The following is a 23,087-nucleotide window of genomic DNA, read 5'->3' as shown; positions in this document are numbered from 1 at the left end:
TATGGGTGAGTGACTGGGTGCATGAGTGGCTGTATGAGTGAGTGACTGGGTGCTGGAGTGGCTGTATGAGCAACTGAATGGGTGTGTGAGTGACTTAATGGGTGAGTGACTGGGTGTATGAGTGACTATATGGTTGAGTGACTGGGGGCGTAAGTGGTTGTGTGGGTGAGTAATAGGGTACATGAATGCTTGTATGTGTGAGTGAATTGGTATGTGAGTGGCTGTATGGGTGACAAACAGGGTGCTTAAGTGCCTTTATGCATGAGTGACTAGGTGTGTGAGTAGCTGTGTGGGTGAGTGAGTAGCTGCATGGCAGAGGGAATGGGTGCATGAGTGGCTGTATGAGAATCTGATAGGGTGTAAGAGTGTCCGCATGCATGAGTGACTGGTCGCATGAGTGGGTGTATAGGTAAGTGGGTGGGTGCATGAGAGGTTGTCCAGGGTGAGCAAAAGGGTGCATAAGAGGCTGTATAGGTGACTGAGGGGGTGTGTGAGTGGTTGTATGAGTAACTGATAAGGTGCATGAGTGTCTGTAGGCATGAATGACTGGGTGTGTGAGTGGTTGTACGGGTAAGTGGGTGGATGCATGAGTGGCTGTAAAGGGTTGTGATAGGGTGTGTAAGACGCTATATAAATGATTGAGTGGGTGCATGAGTGGCTCTGTGGGTAACTGATAGGGTACATTAGAGTTTGTATTTGTGAGTGACTGGGTGCATGAGCGGCTGTTTCAGTGACTGAGTGGGTGCATGAGTGGCTATAGGGGTTAGTGTATGGATGAATGGCTATGTGGATGAATGATAGGGTGTATGAGTAGATGTATGGGCAAGTGAAAGGGGCGTGAGTGGCTGTATGGGTGAGTGATAGCATGCATGAATGCCTGTATGTATGAGTGATTGGGTGTGTGTTTGACTGTATGGGTGAGTGACTGGGTGTGCAAGTGGCTCTATGGGTGAGAGAATGGGTGCATGAGAGGCTATAAGCGTGACTGATATGGAGCATGAGGGCCTGCACATGTGAGTAACTGGGTGTGTGAGTGGCTGTAAAGGTGAGTGACTGGGTGCATGAGTGGCTTTATGGGTGAGTGGGTGGGTGCATGAATAGCTGTATGGTGAGTGATAGGGTGCATGAGTGGCTCTATGGGTGAGTGAATGGGTGCATGAGTGGCTGTATGGGTAAGTGAATGAGTGTATGAGAGACTCTATGAGTGATTGAATGGGTACATCAGTAACGGTATGGGTGAGTGACTGGATACAGAAAGAGTGAAAGCATGCATGAGTGTCTGTATAAGTAAGTTAATGGGTATGTGAGTGACTTTGTGTGTGAGTTGCAGTTTCTGTGACTGAGTGGGTACATGAGTGGTAGTATGGGTGAGTGAATTGTTACATGAGTAGCTGTATGGGTGAGTGACTAGGTGCATGATTGGCTGTGCAGGTGACTGACTGGGTGTGTGAGCGGGTGTATGGGTGAGTGAGTGGGTGCATCAGTGGCTGTCTGGGTGAGTGATAGGGTGTATGAGTGTCTTTGTGGGTGAGTGAATGGGTGCTTGAGTGGCTGTATAGGGTGAGTGACAGAGTCCATAGGAGGCTGAATAGGTGAGTACGTGGGTGCATAAGTGGCTCTACGGGTGAGTGAATATGTGTGTAAGTGATTTGTATGGGTAAGTGATACAGTGCATAAGTGCATGTATGCATCATTTGTGGGGGGTGGCTGTATATGTGAGTTAGTGGGTGGATGTGTGGCTGTATGGATGAGGTGTAGGGTGCATGAGTAGCTGTATGGGTGAGGTGATGGGTGTGTGAGTGGCTGTATGGGCAAGTGAATGGGTGCACCAGTGAATTTATGGATGAGTGAATGGGTGTGTGAGTACCTGCATGGCTGAGTGACTGGATGTGTAAGGGGTTGTATGGGTGAGTCATTAGGTGCATGAGTGCCAGGAATCATGAGTTAATGGCTATATAGTAAGTGCTTGGATGCATGAGTGCCTGTTTAGGTCTTTGGTGATAGTGTTGAATGCACAGGTCCCGAAGACGTGCTCGGTTGGGAATCCTGATTTCCAGATGTTGTGAGGATCTGCTTTTTTTCTCTGTGTGCTTGTACAAAATGCACACAATGCATACTTTCCAGGTGTGTCATCATTGATGAAGTCCCAGAAGAACTTTTCCATTCAGATTCCTGAGACAGCCCTTTTTAGGAATAATAGTGCATGAGTGGCTGTATGGGTGAGTGAATGGATGCGTGCGTGAATGTATGGGTGAGTGAGTAGGTACCTGAGTGGCTGTATGGGTGAGTTAGTGGGTGCATGAGTGCCTGTATGAGTGAGTGGGTGTGTGAGTGGCTATATGGGAGAGTGACTGGGTGTGTGGGTGAGTATGTGGGTGTAGTAGTGGGTGCATCAGTGACTGTATGGGTGAGTGGGTGCATGAGTGGCTGTACAGATGAGTTAGTGAGTGCATGAGTAACTAACTGGGCAAGTGAATAGGTTCATGATTTTTTTTTTTTTTTTTTAGTCCTTATTCACTTGTCCAGCCTCTCGATGAGGGAGATCAGTTCAAAAACATTCAATCTCCCCCTAGAGACTCCTGTCGAGGACAGCCCGCATCTTTGAATTGGCAAAGCCTTACCGGCCCGCCTTCAAAGCTGCCGGAAACCCGCCTTGGTGTAATCACAGGACAAAACCTCATTCTTGCGATTCCAACCATCTTTTCAATGGGTCCCAAAATTTGTACTTTTTATTTGCTTCTTTATCCCTTACACCTAAAGTTAAATTATATATTAGTGAATCCTTCCACTCTAGCGCCCTCAGGGGAGAAGCACTTATCCATTTCTTACATATCTCCTGCATTGCTAACAGCATCATATAGAAAAGTAATTTGGCATTATCTTTTGTTAAATTCCTGGAATCCAATTGACAACCAAAAATAACTAAGGAGGGGCTTACCTGGTACTTTAAGGGTATAATTCTGTTCACTATCTCTCCAACCTCTTTCCCAAAAAAACTGAGCTGGGGACACTCCCAAAACATGTAAATGTCGCCTGCTAGATCCATTCCACACTTTTTACAGCTAACAGAGGTGCCTTCCATCAATTTAGACAGTTTCCCTGGGTTCCAGAAGGCCCTGTGAATGGAAACAAATGATTTCATCTTAGACAGGCAGGTTTGACTGTAGAATACAATAATGTAATAGATTCTTGTCATAATTCTCTTATCTGTACTCCTGGCAACCATTCTCACCAGATTTCTTCAGGCAAGCAAAATTCTCCATCCACCGTTCCAAACAATGTCCAATACCATCATGCAAGTTCTTTCCTTCCCGCAAGGTCTTGATACAATAATTCTTCCAATTAGTTAGAACCACCCACCTCTTCCTTGATGCTCTTCACCCAACTTCATATTTGCAATTATTTAAATTTGGAAAGATATCCATCTACCTTTATATACAAGCCCAGTCTCCTTCAAAGGTTTAGCCAAGATGTCTCTTGTCCATTCCGGTGAGCCCGGAGCATCCCAAAGAGGCGCATATTTACTATAAAACGGTAACTTGGTAGCCCTCCTTAGATCGCACCAAACGATAGCGGAGTCTTGCAATATTTTAAACCTCACCTTTTTTAAATATTTAGGATCCCCAAATTTGTAGAGAAACCCTGACTGTGTATCATAATTGGATTCCATCATAACTTTAAGGACCTGCCCCAACTCTGAAATCATTGTCACATTCAATGCCCCCCTCATGTTCTTAATGAAAACCGCCCAAGCATAATATTGAAGGTCCGGCAGCGCTAACCCTCCCTTCTCCTTCCTCCGTCTCAATTTCTTCCATGCAATTCGCACACCTTTGGAGGCCCAAATACAGCTGCTAATTCTACCTTGTAATTTACCCAGCCATTCTTTCTTATATTTCAAAGGGACCGCATTGAAAATAAATAATAACTTTGGTAATATTGTCATCTTCACTAAATTAACCCTCCCGTAAATAGTAAGAGGTAGATTAACCCAATTCTTCATTAATTTACTGACATCTAACATAACTCTCATAAAATTGACCTTTGCTATTTTGTCTATATCTCGTGTGATCACAATGCCCAAATATTTAATTTCCTTCTTAATTAAAACACTCTCCTCTCGCATATTCCAGGTCATAATTTCTGTTTTTTCCTTATTAACCCCATATCCAGCAATTTCCCCAAATTCCCTTGTCAGTTCTTCCAATGCCGGTAGGGTTTGCTGTAGATTCGCTGTGTACACCATCAGGTCATCTGCATACAAAGCAATTTTCCTACTCCAAGCCCCACCTCTAAACGGGATTATCTTCTGTTCTCTTCTAATCTTGCAAGCCAAAGGTTCAATATACATGTTAAATAACAATGGTGGTAGCGGACATCCCTGTCTAGTTCCCCTCCCAATTTTAAAGGGGCGCTTTAAAGTACAATTGACCAAGATTTTTGCCTCCGCATTCTGATATATTATCTGCAATGCACTAGTAAATTTCTCTCCCAAATTAAAAGCCTCACAAAGGGTACCCAAATACGCCCAATTAACTCTGTCAAAGGCCTTTGTGGCATCGATCATCACTAGGGCCAGTGGTTCCTTGTATACTTTAGCTATATCTATGGAGCCTATCAGGCACTGGGTCAACTCTTGCATGTATCTCCCCTTTATGAATCCTTAGGTTCATGATTGACTGTACGGTTGACTCAGTTAGTGTATGAGTGTGTGTATGGGTGAGTGAATGGATGCATGAGTGCCTGTATGAGTGAGTAATAGGGTACATCAGTGGTTGTATGTGTGATTGACTAGTTGCATGAGCGATTGTTTAGGTGAGTGGGTGCATAAGTGATTTTAGAGGTGAGTGAGAGGGTGTAGTGATTGCTGTATGGATAAGCAGGTGGGTTCATGAGTGGGTCTATGTTTTACAAAGGGAGTGCCTTACTGGTATGTGAGTGAGTGGGGTTAGTAGTGATGTATGGATGATTTAATGACTGTATGAGTAATGTATGTGTGACTGAGTGATTGTATAAGTGATGTAATGTACAGTTGTATGAGTTCTTACATGACACACAAAGTGAGTGTGCGTGTCAGATACCGTATAGGTTAAGAATCAGAAAATACAATTCTGCAACACATAAAGAATACTGACTGAGAATAAACAGTGTTGATATGTGTCAGAAACATTTTTTTTTGCCACTCTACTATCTTCAAAGTTTTTATGACATAGGTCTCCAAATAATATAAATATGTTAGTATGATGTTTATAAGTGGTGTAAAACAAATCAGTATACATTAATTATGCTATAAGAGTACATGGCTATTTACTAAAACATTTTATTTTCCCTTCTTCTTCTTCTCAATCTTTATACTAGTACCTATAAACTGAGTACTGTATAATCATCACTGAACAGTGGGGAAAAACAATCATTTAGATTGTAGAGCAAAAACATATCTCCATAGTACTTCACTACAAGTAACTCATACTGTGATTTGCACTCACTAAAATGTTTACATTATTTGGTTAAGCCACACTTACTACATTAACCAAAAGTTTGTATGTTATAAACAAGTTAATATTATACAGTAGTTGGTACAAAAATACAAACAAACATAATTAACTGTAGAATTTTCCACATCCTTTTGTAGACATCATCCATGTTAGGCCAAATGATGTCCTAAACAATGATAATCCACGTAGTGAGAAGACGTATATTCATTTTCTTCCTGAAATCCTATGAGGATGTTTCATCCACACTTTATTTTTGGATATCCCTTTGTTGACATCACCCCTGAAAGGCCAAATGATATCTTAAAGAGTGCTGATCCATGTAAACAAAAGACCATATAGTCTATTTATTCCAGAAATCCTATGGAGGTATTTCAGCCACACTGAGGGACTCATTTATGAGGCTCTTGTGCCCCCGGAACATCACTTTTAATGTCACTCCTGTGGCTCTGTGCCCTGCTCCATATCTACAAGGTGGTGTTAAGCAACTTTATGCGGCTTGACATGGCTTTATAAATATGGGCCGCTCAATGCAGTTTTCTGTGGCAAAGGGGCATGCAATGGGTGTTGCTGTGGGTGTACTTACACAAGATCCATTGCTTTTTCAGGCTGCCCCAGATTTAAAAGAAATCTTAAACCTGAGGCAGCACCAAAAACTAATGCCATACCCAGGGGTGGTGTTAGAGTGGTGCAACAAGGAGAAATAATTTTATTTTTCCTCATTTTTGCTCTTTCTATGCGTGCTGCATTCTACAGCTCACATAGAAGGAACAAATCACAATTAATGATTTATTATGTACAAAAAGATGTCCCTTCCTGCTCATAAACAAACATCCCATCAACACAGGCCTCCTTGCACCATGATGGTGGGTGGCTGTGTTGGCGCTAGGCAGCTGATTTAGCACTGGTGCAGAGGAAAAAATAAGGATGTGCTGTATTCTTGTGAATACAGCGCATCCCCATGTTCAAGATTTTTGATGCAATTTCTGAGCTTTGCAGGATTAGTGTAAAAAATGTTGAAGCTAATTCTGCAAAGCCCACTGAGGCCCATTGTAACCAATGGTGGGCCTCCTTTTAATGCCTTCTCTGAGCAGGTGTTAAAATCTTTTAGATTTCTTTGTGCCATTTTTTTCTGCCCCCTTATGGAGGTACACCCCTTTTTCTTGCATTATGCCTGGCACAGGCATGATGTAGTGCAAAGGATAGAAAGGATAGAAAGGGGCACAATGCATGCATTGTGCCACTTTGTAAATTTGGTGCAGGGATTTTGACCTTGTTGGGCCTCTTTCTGTAAAACAAAATGACCCTATTGTGCTGCAAGTAGGCTTCTAAATCAGATCTTAAGTCTTGAAAGTAATATGCAGTTTTTGCAGACATGTAAACACTTATCTAGTCCAGCAGTCCTGAATACAGATTTCTTTAAAGGGTTTATTTTACCTTGTAATTTTTCACTCAGCAATCAGTTACTTCTTGGTTTTCCATTTCATCAATAGCAGTAATCTAAAAAATGTCTTAATTCTCCAGTTTTAAAAACTCTTCATCAAATGCAGTACACATTTGAAGTGTAGACATCAAAGAATCTATATTTTTCCCCTCTTTACAAAAGTTATACATTAGTACTCGTGCCTTCTTGTTAGAAGAAAACACATTCCTAATAAGTTGACTCTCCAACACCTGTTTCCCTCCTTTCTCAGAACTCCTACTCTAATGTCCTTCAGAATGTTTCCATACTCCATGTCAGAGGCTTAACGCATATTTTTCACAAATTCCTTGTATTGAAAATATTGTCAAAAGTGTGCATTGCCAATACTTCTAATGAGTTTCAAGTCTCTTCATGTGAAGGTTTTTTTTATTTTTTTAAAGTCTGTCCTTTTACAGGAGTAACTTGTAGATCACCCAAACAAATCCAATGCTTTCCTCCAAACAAGATGTCATATTAATTTTCTAACATCTGCTGCATTCTTAGGCGAACCAAAGCGAGCATTAGATTTGGAACCATGAAGACAGAATCAATAATCAAAAGCTTCATTTTCTTCACAACTCTTGCCACCTCATGTCAAGCTTCACCAGATGATGTCTGATATTCCAGTTTATTGGCAACTGGTAGCATTACTAATCTATGCAAAATAATTCATTTGATATCATGGGCAGCTAGTTCACGAGGTGCTGTTACTGCATGTGGTAAGTTTGAATCCGTATTCTTTTGTAGGTAAGTTGAGATAACTTTAATTAAAAAGCATTTTCGAATACCAGCTTGACCACTAAGATATGAGACTTTTGACTGGCTGATGAGCAATTGCATTCTTTCTTCTCATTAAGAAATCTGTGTTCTATTTTGTCTCTTACTTCAATATAAATGTTGTTCTGTTCGTTGTTGAGCTGGCCAACTAACTGTTCCAGATCCACAGATTCCAGTCTACCTTGTTCCATTGCAGTTTCCACTTCATTCATAGCTTTTCTGACTTCATTTTCAATAATAGGTTGTCCAAAAGGTTCCTGACTTGAAGCTGCTAAAACTTTGAGAACTATCCTTAACTACCTCAGCAGCTATCATTTCTTCCTGTTGGATCTCATCACTTAACATTTGTAAATCATTTTTTAAGATGGGACACTGAATACTATCTTTAACAGCATTAAAATCATCTTCATAGCAGTCATAATCTTAAAGTAAGTCCAGTTCAGTAAGCCAAGGTTTGAATAGTTAAAGAAGAGCTAAATTCTCTTTTCTCAGGAGTTTGGCAGCTACGTTTTCAATGGTTTATTGCATTTTTTTTTTCAAGTCTCACTCAATATCCTTCACATCCATTTACTGCAAATTTTCCTTCTTCTATGTTTTCACTTTCATTACTTCTATATCTGTAGTTTTGAAGAATTCCATAAAGGCTCGTCTTTTCTAGATGTTGACTTCTTCTTGGATAATATGTATTTAACACTTCAATACTCTGTTTCTTGTAGTAGATAGACCAAGACTTACCCAGACAATGCTTTTTGATTATGAGAATAATCTTGCAAAACTCAACCTGCCACAGGCTTCAAACGACCCCATTTCCATATGGGAAATCATTTTTAAGCGGAAGAAATACAATTTCTTGCTAAGAATCTTCTCTGCTGAAATCTTCTCCCACATCACTTTCATCTCTGTTTTTTTCTGATTTTGTAAAACATGATGTGACATACTGAGCCACAGCAATAGAACTGTATGCAACAGAATGTAGGTTCCTACTATCATTCCACATTTTAAAAATCACAGGATTATAGTTATTAGTATATTTGGATTCAGTTCTTCTTACATTTTATGTGTCTTGGAAATCCAAATCAACATCTTGTATAATAATTGTCTTTGGACTTGTATCTACGACAACAGTACTTCCCACATCTATGTGTTTAGAAATGCAAAACTTGTTATCTGAGACCTTTTTCACCAGTGTGTTTTGGTATGGCACATGTGACATAATGTTCTATAAAAGACAGCACAGATGGATCAGTATCTGCTCCAAATTTGGATGTGTCTTTTATCCACAACACCATATGAATATAAGTAGTACCTTATGTCTGGTACTATTTCTGCCAGAAGAAATCAGTTACTTCTCCAAGGGAAGTATTGCTCTTGTTGCAGATGAAAGCAAGCATAGTTTGGAACCTATGGCTGAAATTTCAACAAATATTACCAGGATCTAATGAGCAATTTTCTCCATCTGTTTTTACATTAATGTTGTTTATATTACAGTTTGCTTTTCTCAAAAATTGAATAAGGTGATCCCACGCATTCTCAGCGCAACCTAGTCTCAAAAACATTTGTGCTCCCAAGTTTCCAAGCATACACTTCAGTTCTCCAAGACGACAGAACCAATATTAGTTGTTACTACATTGGCATGCTATTAAATTAATCAAGTTTGTATTCTAATTTCTCATCCTTTTAATGAACTTTGCGAACAAAATCTCTTGCAGACATATTTTGAAGATTAACTCCTGTTTTTAGAATGTGATTTACTGCATATAAAAGTCTGGACAAGTCACTCTCAAACAGAAGGTGAAATATGTCTGAATCTTTGAACCCCCTGAATATAATTGAGTTGATCGATATTCAGCTGCTGGTATTTGTATGGGCCGGTTATCATAGCAATCTCCTACTCAAGTGGGAAACAAGTGGGGAAAACAGTACGCCTCTAAACTTTTTACCCACTCACTCATGGGAGCTCCTTTGACTTCCTTCGTTTGGAAAAGGTCAATAGCATCACTAATGACTTCTTTAGAATGTAAAAGATATATACTGTAGTGCTCATACATTTGTTTTGATCAGGATGCATCTACTTTTTTATTTGTCCACCTACTAGCAAACTGTCATCACCAGCATTTGGTACATCAGGTTCCACATCAACATGTTTTGTGAGACATTTTATTCTGTACTATGTATAACAGTGCTTGTTTAACCTCATTAACTAACTCTTGCCAAATTGTTTTATTATTAGTTGGTACACCATTTACCAGGAAAATAAGTTGCTCCTCATTGTTTTTACCTTTTCCTACAGTTTCAACATTTTTTAAAGGCTAATGGCAAATACTCCTTTAAGGCCTTTCAATAACTGTTGGATGTAATTTACCTGTTTTTGGTTCCAATTGTATAATCACATGGAATGGATGAACAGATTGTATAAAGATAGGATCATATACCTTTCAGTCTACTGTTTGTTGTGGAATAGTCACAAGTTCTAATCTATTATGTCCTGCTCTAGCTGGTGCTTTCTGACCCTCTAACGTATCATAGCAGTACTTACATATAACTTGCTGCATGTACAAGTCAAAAAGTTCCTCTACATATAAACAGCAAATGATTGCCACTTTTCTCTATTTCACCTTCAGTTTTGAAATTTCATGTTTGACTTTTGTAGGCAGTGTGTCGACAAGAGATGCAAATATAGTTTGGTTTTTCAGAACAAGCTGTATTAAAATTTATAATTTCTTGTTCAAAATTCTAAGTAATAATACCTTCTCTCTTCCTAACTCCCTGTTCCTACGAATCCCTCATCCTCCCGAGAATCCTCTTTAAGACCAAAGAATTGAAACTGCACATCTTCAAACATTTTCTACCTCTCATACGGTACCATGCAAAAGTACTCTATTAATTTCTCCTAAACATAATGCTGGAGTCTTCACATAGTAAAGTCTTTTAACTAAACTTACATTTTTGAATGGTGAACTGCCAACATTCTAAAGTGAGGAAAGGTGCTTTTTTGGATAAGCATGCTAAAGAATGTCCTTGTAAATTTGTAAACTTTCTTACTTTGCATTGATCTAATCCTTGTGAAATTGAAATTTAGTTTGAGACTTCTGCATGGAAACTCTCATACAAAACTTCTCCACAAATCAATTGATTGTTGCCAAGTAAAACAAATACTGCTACAGTTCGATTTGTAAACACGATCCCGTCTATGACTTCACTGAACCTCTTCTGTATTTGTCGGAACAATCTCTTCTTTTTCATTGGGACTGCCTTCGTTCATCTCAGAACATCAACTAATTTAATCAACTGCATGCACTAATGTGTTCTCTTGTAAATATACTTCTTCATTAAAGAAAGGCTCTGTTCTGAAAGTATGCTTCCATTCACCTCTAAAAATGTTACAAAAATGACTTTCCTTAACAAGTCTTTTCCTTTGGCTTCATTTATTCATGCATGGCATTGTTTTATCCAGTATTCACATTCTAGTGAGAATCAAAGTAAAATCTTTCCTCTCAAAGGCAAATGCCTTATCACCTACAGACTCAAGACATTTTTTTTGTTTCAGTATATTATTTTTCTTTTTGTATTTCTTCATACGTTTAAGAAGATTCTGAATTACCCTGGCATGAAACATTCTAACTCTAATTTCTTTGAACTGTTGCTGTCTTCTGTTTAGCCTATCTGGTTTCTTCAATTATTTCTTACTGTTCATCTCACATGATTTTTGTCCTTTGTTCATTGACTTCAAACTTTCCTTTTAATTTACATACATTTTTACAGTTTGCAAATTTCCACATGCAGCAGTGGCTGCTGATTATGTCAAAGGATAGCAGGGGTACAACAGAGGATGACTGGGGAAACAACATTTTATAAAAAAATTACTTAGAGACATATTTTAGAGCCCCTAGTGCCTCCTTGCGAGACATTAGCATAATTTTGTTTGGTGCTAATTTGACCCAACCAGGCCAAAATCTCAGCAACAAATTTATAGAGTGGTACAATGCATGCATTGCGCCACTTTGTAACACTTTGCACTACATTATGCCTGTGTCAGCCATAAGGTACGCAAAAGGGGCGTTCCCTCGTAGGGGTGGGGGCTGAAAAAATGGCACAAAGAAATCTCCCCTTGCCCAGCCTTGCCCAACCCTGTTCATTAATAAAATGATGAAAAATAAAATAATAGCAATCATTTTATTTTTCATCTGATAGCTTAGCTAGGGGGCGTTGCCCGTCTGCCACTGCCCACATGTTGTTTTAAGAAATGTTCTGCTTCTCTTACCAGCAGCTCTCTTCTCTTTAGCCGAAATCTTCTCATGTTCTGCCTTTTGTTTCTGTGTTGAAAGTAGATAGAAGGCTTTTCTCAGTTTGTTTTTGGTTTTATTTTTTTTCTGCTTCTTCATGATCTTTTCTTAGTTAAAGAAAATATCTGAAACAATATAGCAACAGATTTACCACAGAACAACGCTTGCCTGAAGAACTGCCTTTTCTCTTTCTTAAATATGCACGTGCCAAACCTCACATATGCGTGATTAAGGATGAGAAAAGGCAGAGAACAGACTAGTGGATTGGGAGAGGACGTGGTGAGGTAAGTAGGGTTGGGGCAAGGTTTGGGGTAGTTTTTAGCGGTGGGGTAGATTAAGGGCTTAGGGTGGGTGGGTGTTAGGGTAGTTTTCTTTTTACGGGCAGGGTGGGAGGATTGGGGAAGTTTATGTTTTAGGGCTTAGGGTGGGTGGGAGAATTGGGGTAGTTTATTTTTTAGGGGTGGGGAAAGTTTAAGGAAGGGCAGGGGGAGGGAGGAGAGGTGGAAGGATCAGGAGAGGACACAGTGAGGGAAGTGGGGCTGGGCAGGTTTTGGGGATAGTTTTTTGCAGTGGGGTATATTTAGGTGGGTGGGTGATCAGGTAGTTTATTTGTTAGGGGTGGGGATGGAGGGCATCAGGGTAGTTTGTTTTTTAGGGCTTAGCGTGGGTGGGGGTCAAGGTAGTTTACTTATTAGGGGTTGGAGAAGGTTTAAGAGCTGAGCGTGGTTGGGGTTTGGGGTAGTTTATCTTTTGGAGGAGGGGTGCAGGGTTGGGGTACTTTTTGTAGGGCTTATAGTGGGTCAGGGTAATTTAGTTATTAGGGGTGGGGGAAGCTTTTAGAGCTCAGGGCGGGTGGGGGTTTTGGGGTACTTTCGTTTTTAGGGGTATGGGTATGGGTATGGGTTTTTAGGGGTATGGGTGGAGGGGTTTGTTTTTAGGGCTTAGGATGGGTGGGGGATTAGGGTAGTTTAGTTATTAGGGGTGTGGAAGAGTTTAGGGCTCAGGGCGTGTTGGGTTATCTGGGTAGTTTACTTATTGAGGGTGGGGTAGTTTTGGACCTCAGGGCTGGTGGGGGGTTAGAGACTTTTTTAGGGTAAAAAGGAGGGTATGATACAACCATGCATGCCGTTTCCACATATTCCTTTACTAAACATGCTTTTACTATGAAATTAATTGTAAAAGCATATCTGGTAAAGGCTTGAATTGAAAAGACATGGTCATGTTGTTAAGGCATGCATGGTTCCGGCATGCATGCTTATGTAATACAACCACAGATTTACATTTACATCAGAAACATATCAATTATATATCATTATATTATACTCTTCATACAATGAGTCACACAACAATATTGTAGGCACTATACATCTATTTTTTATTACTTGCTTGGCTGTTTCACCATATCTATCAATGTGTGCTTCAAAGTGTCTTTTTATACAGGAACATGTATTTGTGTCTATTAGTCTGTGCATTCCTGTCACAGTCAGCCTGCCAATGTATGCATTAGTGTGTACCTGACACTGTTGGTCTATATAGCATTCAATAGCATACACACAAACAGAAAAACACCTCTTAAGATTGTTTTTTGTGCATCAAGGTGTTCCTGCCTGCACAAAACCAACCATCCCCACAAAACAGGCACCTTTGCACCATAATAAAGGATGCTTGCTTTGGCACTAGGTAGCAATTTATGCGGCAACGCACGGGGAGAGAATAGAAATGCACTGTATCCTGTAGATACAGCACATTTCTCCCATTTCCTGGTGACACAGGGTAGCACAATACAATACTTGTTGCACCACCCTGTGCCATGAGCCTCATAAATGAAACCCTTTATGTCTAACATTATAAACAGATAAAACCCTCCCTGTAACAAACCTAGACGTAATCTCTATCTACTAAAAAAGTAACTATGCTTCTCTAAGTTGATAAAAATACCAACTGAACTAGTGTGCATATAAAATCTACAGCACTAAACAAAATGCATGATTTTAAAGCTTGTACTGTAAATCATTTCTTAAAATATTAATCTCCACCCATTGTTCAGTTAACATAGTTTTATCTATATCATATACACTTTTATTACTCTTATTTACAAACAGCTTGCTTTGAAGCTAATACTTTAATTCACATACCTGTTAATAGTCTTTGATGACTGGTAAAATACTATCACAATATCACTTTGGCTCTTTTCTTTATATCACAATGGAATCTCAGCATAAGAGTGGCACATCACTCTTAGACCAAGGAGCCAGTAATGGCAACCTATTTGCCTTTGCTCTCAGTGATACTGTACTACTCAAATCAGAATCTTTCTTCCATGTTTTATTTATGTTATCCCACATTTGAATGGTTAGTGGCTGTTAAGCCTTATTTATTTGGTAAGAAGCCGAATTTACAACTGTGTGCTGCTGGAGTCACAACTTTGTTGTGGAACTCAGTGCGGCCCCTCCGTGTAACTTTTCGAAGAAGTTGCAACTCCAGTCAAGGGTTTGAAAATCTATTTCCCATTATTTTTTAGTAGAGTTTCAGCTACATTTTACATTTTCTATTAATACTGAATTGGAAAGATTTTTTTTTGCAGTTCCTTGTCTACCAAAACATCTATTTGAAAAATATATATCGTCTTTAAAAGCTCCCCTTCCCCCCACTCTTTCTCCACAGCTTCTGTAGAACATTGTACTGTACCAGTAGTTCAAAGGTTCACTGCATTTTCCTTTAGCCGTAGACTAGCTTTAATGTGTGCTGAGGCAGGCGTGGTTGACTATTACAGAATGTACTCATATCCAAAATGGGATTACTTGTTTATAAAAAATAAAAACCAATTAGTGATTCACTGACTTCATATTTTTTATCACAACCTATTTTTACCTACCAATGTATCTACAATATACAATTAAAATTCTGCTTTTTTTAATTCACTACACCCTCCATTTTAACCTCCTCAAATTTTCAAAACTCCCTTGTTCAGCTGCAGCCTCTTCCTGTCTGCTACTGGTACTCCTCTTCAAAATGTTTAGAGTGGGGACTTTTGGTCACAGCTATGTTTTTGGGCTAGTGAGTATGCTTGGAAAAGTGGAATTGATAGGGACGTGGGTTTGCCTAATGTGAATATTACTTGGGTTGGCAAGAACGGATTAAAGTTGCAGCAGTTGTTTCCATTGGTTGAGAGCATTAGAGATAGCCAACCCACATGCCTCAGGATTGTGCACAGTAGTGGTAGTAGTGGTAATGACCTGGGCACATTGACAGGGGCACGACTTGAAATCGTAATGAAAGATACCTTTTTTTCAGTTAATGCACCTTTTCCCTCACACAGGCTTTGCATTCTCTAACGTATGCAGAGGCAGAAATGGAAATGGTCAACTGACTTCCGTCCACAGATAGACAAAGCCAGGAAACATGTTATTAAAACTGTTTCAGCATTCCTCAGAGACCATGACATGGACTTGATCAACAATAATTCTCTGTACTTTCACATCAATGGGATATATACAAGAGGTGGTGTTCAGTTCATAAATCAGGGCAAGAGAGTGTTCCACAGTAACATGAAAATTTGCATCTTCTCTTATATGTACTAATCATATACACATAATAAAGTCAGAGGCTCTTTTTAGAGCCACCCTATATCCCCAAAACTCTTTAAATTTGAAAGAGAATCTGATTCTTTTTTAACAAAAAAATTTGGAGTCACAACTCTGTCGCTAATCCCCAAACCAAAAGTAGAAATTCAATGCACAACACCCAACATATTATCCATATGTCTTTCTTTCTTTTACTTTGTCCATGTAGCAATATATCTATGAATTCCTAGTGGATGCCTAATCAAGGCATGTGAAGGAGTGCAAGAATGGTGTTTTAAAGTGTCAGTGAGTGTATAAATGGGTGCACAAGTGGCAGTGACTGAGAGTCTTAGTAAGTCTGCGAGCAGGTGCATGAGTGTATCTGTAGATTTGTGAATGGGTGCATGAGTAGTCTGAATAGGTCTTTCAGTGGGTGTGTGACAGTTTTAGTGGATCTCTGAGTAGATGCATCAGCTTGTTAGTGAATGTCTCAGTGGGTGTGTGAGTCTCTGACTGGGTCTTTGAGTGGGTGTATGAGTGTCAGTGAGTCAGTGAGTAGGTGCATGAGTGTGTGACTGGGTCTGTGAGTGGGTGCATGCGTGTCCAAGTGGGTCTGTGAGTGGGTTCATGGAAGTGGCACTGGGACGGTGAGTGAGAGGGTGAGTTTCTGAGTTGGTCTGTTAGTAGGTGGACATGTGTGTGAGTGGGCTTTGAGTGGTAGTTTTTAAGTGGATCTGTGAGTAGGTGCCTGAGGGACCCAGTGGGTCAGTGAGGGGTTATGAGGTGTTGAATAGGTCTATAAGTGGGTCGGTGAATGTCTAGGAGGGTCTGTGAGTTGGTGTGTGAGTGCCTGAGAGCAATTGTGAGTGGGTGTGTGAGTGTCTGAGTGGGTCCGTGACTGTGTGTCTGAGTGTCTGACTGGGTCGTTCAGTGGTATATGAGTGTCACTGTGTTTGTGAGTGAGTGCATGAGTGTCTCATTGAGTCTATCAGTGGGTGTATAAGTGTCAGTTGGTTTGTGATTAGGTGCGTGAGTGTGTGACCAAGTCTGTGAGTGGGTGTGTGAGTGTCTGAGTGGGTCTGTGAGTGGGTGTATGAGTGTCTGAGTGGGTCGTTGAATGGGTTCATGATGGTCAGAGTGGGTTTGTTAGTGGGTGCATGAGTGGCTGAGTTTGTCTGTGAGTGGGTGCAGGAATATGTGAGTGGGCTGTGAATGTTTGTGTGCATCTAAGTGAATCTGTGAGTAGGTGCCTGAGGGTCAGAGTGGGTGAATGAGTGGCTGATTGGATCTGTGAGAGGGTGTGTATGTGTTTGTGTGTGTGACTGGTTTGTGAGCGGGTGTGTTAGTGACTGAGTGGGTCTTTGAGTGGATGTTTGAATGTCAATGGGTCTGTGAGAGAGTGAATGAGTAGCTAATTGGGTCTGTGAGTGGTGGTGTGAGTGTCTCACTGGGTCTCATAGTACATGCATTACCGTGTAAATGACTGTATGAAAGTATAAATATTTATATTTTTGTTCAGCAGAAGTCACAACTCCATCTCAGCCGTACATCTCAGCCGTACTTGGGGGGCCAATGCTGAGAGCAACAACAGCAATTTGACTCCACTCTTGTGGACAATAAAAGGGACTCTAAGGGGTTTAAATCTTATTAAGCGTTCCTCAAATACGTATTGGTAATCCCCATGGGATCAGAGTACCTCTACTCTGAACCCTTCTATTGCTTTGTCTCACAATATTTATCCCCCAGGGCCTTTGTACAGTTCGTAAAATGGCAGCCACAGATAACTGCATAGGTTGTGGCCAACCAGTCACAGTACTGTTTCTGGCACATGGAGAAGCAATGCTCCATGCTGGAGTCACGACAGGTCCCTGTCCCTTTATATACAAAATAGTTTATCCCTTAATAACTAGAAAACTACTGAATGGATTTATACCAAATAACAAGAAGTGCTCTTTTTGAACTAAGAACTGCCTTTTTGCCAAAGTTGGTGGAAGTCCATCCAGTAGTTTGGGCACTATTGCTGTTCATAATCCCCATGGAAAAATGAATGGGGAAAATGTGTTTAGGGACCCCCATTTTTTTTCACCTCCCACTTGACAGATCATCCTGAAACTTTCCAGTGAACAGCAGAAGTGAGCGTTTTATTTTCTTTAAAAATTCCTCAAACGTTATTAGCAAAACAAAACATGCTTTTTCTATAGAAATTAGGTCCTAACTTGAAATAGTAGGTCTAGTGGCGACCACCTCGGTTTATATATATATATTGCCATAGAGTAAAGTTGGCTAGACAAAAGGTGGCAACTTTAATTAAAGAAATACCTACTGCAGGGGAAAAAAACAATTTTTTGAGTATTTCTATCTTTGTGTTTTAGATAATACTTGTAATAGTTTTGGCCCTGACCTTGAAACCTTGTGTTCTTAATTTTTCAGAAATGGTAACTGGTAGTCTTGTAATCGAGATTTAATTTAACTTTTTTTCAGAACAGACGTATATATGCTTTCGAAAGATGTGAAGAAGCTATGTTATCTAAAGCCCACTTGGACTGCATTACTTAATGCATTACCTAATCTGGTTTTGGAGGTCTTTATGTGTTACAAAGGAGTGCAGGTAATAGATCATTTGGGCTTTATTTTTGCCTTGTTTATTGTTTAAATCTATCTAGTACTGTTTAATTCTTATTATTGGGGACAAGAGGAGAAACTGTATCACTTTAGCAATTTGTTCTCTTCATTGGGTTTTTGGTCTATTTTCATAGTTTTTTTTTACAGGTGTGTTTCATTTTCTTGTGCCACGGGGTTTCCAGTCTATCTTATGCATGAATAACCAAGGCTTCTTTAAAGCAACAAAGAAGCAGCACCCAACTACATTTGTTGAATAAAGTTAAACCGGAGAGGTAAGGAAAATCTCCACTTTCAGGGAAAAAAATAAGGGAACATTTCAGAGACTTGGATTCTTTATTTTATGCTTTAATTCCTTTTTGCACACTAGGAACTCACTCAAGATAGCCATTGGGATATTGGTTGCTGCCCTCGAGATGACAACACTACCTTGAATTGTGGAAAAGGAACATATCTAAATATATGAAAACAGACCTATGAGATTGGCGTGAGTGTAAGTTGGTAGGGTGTGAACATATGGTTATTGGAGTAAAAGGGCACATAGGTTAGTTTCTGCATGCACACCTAGAATAAGTAATTGGGTGGTGATGGATGAGAGAGCAAGCGGTTGTTCATGGTGGATAAAACTAATAGTTCTATCTTTATATCACTGGTTTTTCTCTCAGTACCTACTCCACCTTGAGGACTCACTGATCCATGGGTGCATCCCCTACCTTAAATGAGTACTGTATTTAGGTGGGAAGGAATGCAAATTATCTTTTGTAGCACCAAACATGCCTTGCACTTTGCATGTTTATTTTTCTAATATTTTGCCATCACACTGTGAGTCCTGATGTCATGGTTCTGGAACAAAATTCGCATATTCAAATAATAAATAATGTGGTTCTGTCCACTGGTATCTCATGCATCATTTCAGATATAACTCCCACTAGTCAACCAGGGAAACTATTAATCACAGTTGGATCCTGAAGAAGGTGTATCCTGAATTTTCCATCACCCACCAAAACATGTGTCAACTTCTTTTGGGAGTGATCCTTCTCCACAGCACAACAGCGGTTGAAATTGAAGATCTCTTCCCACTGTAATCTTTTGATGTCTGTTGGGTGTGACTGGGATTGGTATGAGTGTTGTATGAGTGGATTGATGAATGGGGAACTAGCAATTATGTATGTAGCAAAACTGTAATATGGTGTATTGATAAAGGTTTTGTTGAAAATATACAAACACGTGTTTGAATATTGTATAGAAGCACTTTAGATATATTGAAGGAAGATAATACAGATATGGTAGTTTGGAAAAAGGTAATTAACATAGTTTTGAGAAAGTACAGAATTAAATGTTTAGCCCTGAATAAATGAAAACTAAAACAGAAAAAAAAGAGTTGTAAATGTGTTGAATATGTCTTTAGACAGACCACTATGGACTTTGAGCCCTCACAGAAGCAATACATGTCATGTGGGATGTTCTTTATTGATAGTGACAATATTAACATCACATGGTTATAGGATTCATTTTAAATAGTCTTAAATTGCCTACCTGGTGGTGACTTTTTTGGGGTATCAGCTATCGAATGAGAGCATGGTTCTATCACCTAAACTCCTTCAGAAATGGGCTATCCTGTAGTTTTCTAACACACTGAGGAAGCTACAGTGTCTGTTGGCATTTCTTGTTTTTGGAGGAACATACTTGCTGCATTATGCTGAGGAAGTGAAGCCCTTATATGACTTAATTTCTCCCATGTCTTCTTGAAAAGAATGGACCAACAACCACACTGATATCTTGAGTGCTCTCCAAGCACACATGCTCGAGCTGAAATATTTTCAAACTAGGGAAAGCAAAACAATACCTAGGGGGTCATTACAACATTGGCGGTAAAAGGTGCTTACCGCCGTGCAGAAGACCGCCAATACACCGCCGCAGCCGCAGAATCTCACCACAGCTATTATGATACACATCTCGGAATCCGCTGAAATTCAGACACCCACACAACTCCGCCACACCAAAGGTCAGTGTTAAACTGGCGAAAACAAATCCTCCACCTCCACGCCAACAGAAACACACCCATGCTATTACGACACACAAATCCACGTGGCGGTCTTTCAACCGCGGTATTCCATTGGCAGTGCACACCGCCGCGCTCAAAATACACACACATCTCCAAAACACCGCCACATTGGACAATTACAAATACACACACCTGATACACATACAAACAACACTCCCACACACCCAACACAATATAAAACACACACCCACATCACCCACAAACCCCTACGACCAGAAATTTAGATAAAGGCCAGAGAGACAGCACAGCAAAGACAACCCCACCATACAGAGGCACACAACACCATCACCCACACTACATCCACGCACAAAACACCACACACCACTACACATCACCACACACATCAACACTCACACTGCCCCGCACATCACACACACCACCCCATGGCACGCCAAAGACACCCCCGCTTTTCCGAGGAGGAGCTCCGGGTCATGGTGGAGGAAATTGTCCAGGTAGAGCCACAGCTATTTGGCTCACAGGTGCAGCACACATCCATAGCCAGGAAGATGGAGCTATGGCGAAGAATAATTGACAGGGTCAACGCGGTGGGACAGCACCCAAGAAATAAGGAGGACATCAGGAAGAGGTGGAACGACCTACGGGGGAAGGTGCGTTCAACGGTCTCCAGGCACAACATCGCGGTTCAGCGGACTGGCGGCGGACCCCCACCTCCTCCCCCACAACTAACAACATGGGAGGAGCAAGTCTTGACCATCATGCATCCAGAGGGCCTCAGAGGAGTTGGTGGAGGAATGGACACTGGTGAGTCAATTCTTAACTATCATAATCCCCCACCCTACCTGCATGCTATCACACACCCCCACCCTCACACCCTCCCCTATCACACCAACACCTCACTAATGTACTAATAACACAAACTACACATCCCAACACCAAGCCCTGCATGACACAACTAAGTATGGACACCCACCACCAAAGCATGGCCACTGCACATCCCCATAACAACCCTCTAACCATCATCACACAAGCCCCCACACAGGAATGCTTGCACTGGGGTACACGCACACCCACCCATTGCACACCATCACACAAACGCATGCAATAATCATGCTCTTATGCCCCTGCAGGATCACGAAGGACCGTCACCACACCAGAGGGTCCAGACAACTCCACTCCACCCACAGAAGAGGCCCACAGTGACGATAGCAGCTCTGCCCTACTGGATCCTGATGACCAGCCCGGACCATCGTGGGCCTCGGGACAGTCGGTTCCCCTCGCACAGGCACAGCCCAACACTGACCTTCCACCCTCTGGTAACACCAGCACAGCACCCACCCAGCGGGCCCAAACCTCCCTACCCAGGACAGGTCAATCATCGGTGTGTCCACCACTACAGGGCAACCAGGGTAACCCACCACCGCAACAGCAACAGGGACCTGGGGGCAGTGGTAGTGGGCACTCGGTCCAGGGGACTGAGGCACAAGAACACAGGGGAACTGGGAGGGCTGCTGTGCGACAGGGGGCGGACAGACCAAGGGAACCCACTCTCCACAAGGCCCACTCCTCCATCATGGGAACATACCACCACTCCCAGGAGATGATGGCGACGGTCCTGGTCAAGTTTCAGGAGACCCAGCGCCTGCAGGAGGACCAGTATTTGGGGTTCAGGGAGGAGCTCAGGACCATCAGCTCTGCCTTGGGCACCATCTTAGGGGTGCTGAAGGACATACAAAAGACCATGAGGGACACAGTGGCACTCCAAGGGGCCCCTGACACTAGCATGGACGATGAACTGCCCACCACCTCTGCCAGCACTAGTGGACAGGACGCCCCACCACAGGACAACCACACCAGCACCCCACCCCCTGCAGACGGACAACCACCCCGCAAGCGGTCCCTGAGAGCCAGGAACAGGACAGAGCAAAATGGCAAGACCCCCAACAGGAAATGAGACCACCCTGATTGTCATCCCACTGTCCCACTTTGTTACCCTGTCCATACTTAAACTGCCCCAGCTCCACTTCCTATGCCTATATGGGCAGTGCACCTGTAAGACTAATAGACTGACTCTGCCATGGACCTTCCTCCGCCATCACCCATCACCATTTTACAACCCCCTTCCATTTTTGAGCACTTCAATAAACACCCTTGAAACACAAAACAATCTGGAGTCAGTCTATGATTTGGTAAAATCTAATATCTATGACAGTGTCAAAATGCGTTGTTAGATGTAAAGGCAACATACCAATGTCACCCATCACAAGTCCTTGAAGGATGCAAGTAGATGACACACGTTGGTAACCACACCTGTGAAACCGTAATGGAAAGAAACAACTCAGTTAGCAAATAATCCCATGAAATTACACACAGGATAGAGGAGGACGCGTGACAGTGAATGTAATGGCAAAAATGAAAATGTTCTCACCTTTGTGCCACTGGAAATATTGCTGTATGACTGACTCCCTGTTGTCGTTGTCTTCTTCCTCAGCTTCCTCCTCATCACTGTCCACAGGCTCCACAGCTGCCACAACTCCGTCATCTGGAGCATCCTCCTGCAGGAAAGGCACCTGGTGTCGCAAAGCAAGACTGTGAAGCATCGAGCAGGCGATGATGATCTGGCACACCTTCTTCGGTGAGTAGAATAGGGAACCACCTGTCCTATGGAGGCACCTGAACCTGGCCTTAAGGAGGGCGAAGGTGCGTTCGATCTCCCTCCTAGTCTGCCCATGGGCCTCATTGTAGCGTCCCTCTGCCCTGGTCCTGGGATTCCTCACTGGGGTCAATAGCCAGGACAGGTTGGGGTAACCAGAGTCCCCTAATAGCCACACACGGTGCCTCTGGAGTTGACCCATCATATCAGGGATG

Source organism: Pleurodeles waltl, chromosome 8 (genome assembly GCF_031143425.1).
Source record: "Pleurodeles waltl isolate 20211129_DDA chromosome 8, aPleWal1.hap1.20221129, whole genome shotgun sequence".
NCBI classification, from domain to species: Eukaryota; Metazoa; Chordata; class Amphibia; order Caudata; family Salamandridae; genus Pleurodeles; species Pleurodeles waltl.
This window is presented reverse-complemented; position numbering follows the sequence as displayed.